Source organism: Thermobia domestica, chromosome 7 (assembly GCF_964235325.1).
Source record: "Thermobia domestica chromosome 7, izTheDome1.hap1.1, whole genome shotgun sequence".
Classification (NCBI taxonomy): domain Eukaryota; kingdom Metazoa; phylum Arthropoda; class Insecta; order Zygentoma; family Lepismatidae; genus Thermobia; species Thermobia domestica.
The window spans coordinates 31196453-31199884 of NC_137460.1; positions in this window are offsets into that span (position 1 = coordinate 31196453).

Consider the following 3432-nt stretch of genomic DNA (forward strand, 5'->3'; position numbering starts at 1 on the left):
AATTGAAGGGAAACAGTTGGTTTTTGGTTATTTGGTATTATTGATTGTTGCTTCACAGTGAAGATTTGTTTTAGTGTGAATTTTTTAAGTACGTAATATGGATTCAAGGCAAGTAACTCTGTTTCATGTAAGATTGTCAGGGATGAACTGAATCGATCAACAAAAACCAGTAGCGTAGCCAGGATGTGTGTTTGGGGGGGGGGCAAGTGCTGTTATAGGTACATTTAGAAAAATTACAAACAAGAAAATATATAAACATAAAAATATATAAAAAATTACAAACATCAAAGTACCAAGTTACATTGTCGGACCTCTTTGTGGGGGTCCAGGCCCCTCCGCCCCCCCCTACCCTGGCCACTGACAAAAACCAATGGGTGGTTCTGAAAGGGCTAGAAAATATATAAATTGACAAACATAGGAACCAAGGCGAGACTGGATAATAAAGTGAGGATGCAGCGTTATAGATAAGTTAAAGGATTAACCCTTTTCCTCTCACGTTCCTTTTGTAAAACTCATTCCGCATTGTTTCGTTGTTGACCATTTAGAAGAGGATAACACTAAAATGTGAAGAAGAACAAGGTAATTAAGTTAGACTGGTTCAAGGAAAACGAAAAGAGTGCCAGTGTACAGAATGATATATTCATCAAGTGATGAGAGCAGAGGCGGCCTTTGGGGGTGGCGACTAGGGCATCCGCCCCAGGCCCCGCGGTAGGATATTCCCTTGTCACAGTCAGCTCAAATATGCGGGGCCTCTGTAACATTCTAATGTACCGTAGCTTAGAGCTAAGTGAATACTTTGACCAATAATACGGTGTGGTGGATCTATTCGGAAACCAGTTTTCATAAACCAGAACTTCTTACTCAATATTTTACTTTTAGAAGCCTTAAATTCCCGAAATCTACACCATTACTATGAATGCGTTTAGCATGATATGTTTGGTTTTAAAGTGCCGTAATAATTACGCCCTTGAGTTTCGGATTAACAATGGGTCAGGAAACAAGGCGACGCTATTACCATGCACGTGACTCTAAATGGCCTTATCTCAACTTTTCTTTGTTGTCGAACTAGAGTGAGAAGTCATGTTGTTTGTTGCTTTTGGGTAACAAGAGTGGTCCTGTTGCTACGGACACCTCTGAGTCATCGATTCCGAGAAATAGCCCCTATTGCACGCCTTGTGTAGCACCTCAGTTTGGCTTCGGAATTCGGACTGCGCAGTCGTAGTGAGATGTGGATACGTAATATTATGATTAGTGCGTGAGTGTCTTCCGATTATTCGTTTATTGGGCAAAGAATAAGTGACCATCATGAGTGGCAAAGACAGAGACAAATTCCGTAAATACGAAAGTGGGGCTGCGAAAGCCAAGAAACGGAAATATAAAGACGATTTCATTCAGAAGCAAAAGGGATCTTTGGACAAGTTTGTTGTAGCGGTAAAATCAGCGGATCAACACCAAAATCTTGAGAACACGGATGATGATTTGTCTGAGACTGTGAGCGACCGGTGTGATGCGACAGACCAGGTTGTGATGCCAAGTTTTGCGTCCGACGAAGAAAACAAACTAGCCAGCAACAAAACTGTTTCTACGCCCTGTTGTCCCACAAGCAACAATGAAAACTTGGTGCAATTCTCTGGGGACAACGTTGTTGCAGCAGACCCACAAAGTGACCTCTCCTGTGAAAGCGCGACCATTCCTCTGCATACTTCTGTCACTCTTCAAACGACGAGCACACTGTTCGAGGACATATACGATCCAGGTAATCGGAAACATATTAACAGTGAAGTGCGTGACATGTTAGTGGAGAAGGGTCCAATTAGGTTAAGTGACTGTGAATACCCAAAGGACGAAGGTAACAGCCATTTTTCGAACAATTTCTTTACACGGAGGATGCCGAACGGAGAAACAGTGGATAGGCGATGGCTAAGTTATTCGAAGATCAGAGACAGAGTATTTTGCTTTCCTTGTAAGTTGTTTGGCACTACAGCTACTAGAGGCCAGTTAGCAAACGAAGGATTCTGCGACTGGAAGCATCTTGGCGATAAACTTCAGAACCACGAAGTTTCTGTAAATCACGTTAAGTGCATGGCAGCGTGGTTGGAATCAGCTCGGAGAATGTCCAATGGTAGCGCAATAGATAACATGATGCTAGAACGAATTAGAAAAGAAAAGCTGCATTGGCGCGCAGTGTTAACAAGAATTCTAGCGATTGTACAGTACCTTGCCGAAAACAACAGCGCATTTCGTGGGAGAACGGAGAAACTTTATGCACCGAATAATGGTCAGTTTTTAGGCTTAGTTGAGATGCTGGCCAAATTCGATCCAACCATGCAAGAACATCTCCGCCGAATTAAGAACGACGAGGCTCACGACCATTACCTCGGGCATAGGATCCAAAACGAGCTTATCGTCCTGATGGCGTCAGAAGTAAAGGAGAAAATTATTGATAAAGTGAAACTTGCTAAATATTTTGCCGTCACCCTTGACTGCACGCCTGATGTTGGCCACAAAGAGCAGATGTGCCTAATATTGCGTTTTGTGGACGTATCAGGTCCGAAAGTGAAGGTGGTGGAGCACTTCATCGAATTTCTGGATGTGGACAACGCAACAGGAAAGGGGTTGTCTGAAGCTCTTCTTGCCGCACTGGGAACCTCGGTCTGGACATCGCCGATTGTCGTGGCGAGGGGTACGACAATGTTGCGAACATGAAAGGAAAACATCAAGCAGTTCAAGCGCACATTCTCCGCATGAACAGTTGAGCATTTTACACTCCGTGTGGCTGCCATAATTTGAACCCTGTTTTACGAGACATGGCTAAATGCAACTCCCAAGCAGTGACGTTTTTTGGTGTCATACAGAGAATATATAAATGCTTTGCTGCCTCTGCTGAAAGGTGGAAACTTTTGTAAGAAACCGTGCCTTTCTTGACTACAAAATCACTTTCAGAAACGCGGTGGGAGTGCCGCCTGGAAAGTGTGAAAGCGCTGCGTTATCAGACGAAAGAAGTCAGGGAGACATTGTTGATGTCGCAGATACCGCCAATGATCCGCTAGTAAAAAGTGAAGCCGAATATCTTGCAAATTATGAGCTCGAAAGCTTCGAGTTTATTCTGAGCTTAATCATGTGGTATGACATTTTATTTGCTGTGAAAGCTGTCAGCAAATCAGCTGACATGCAGCTCGATGTGGCAATACAGCAAATCAAAGGCCTTGTTACTTTCTTGAGAAAGTACCGGGAAACCGGATTCACCGATGCTATGATCGCAGCAAACGAAATTGCGTCCGAAATGAACGTAGCTCAGAAATTGAAGGAACGAAGAGTCAGATGCAAGAAAAACAATTCGATTATGAGGGTAACGACGAAGAAACATCTTCGCCGGAGGAGTCCTTCAGAACAGGATATTTCTTATGGATAGTGGATCAAGCACTTATCTCA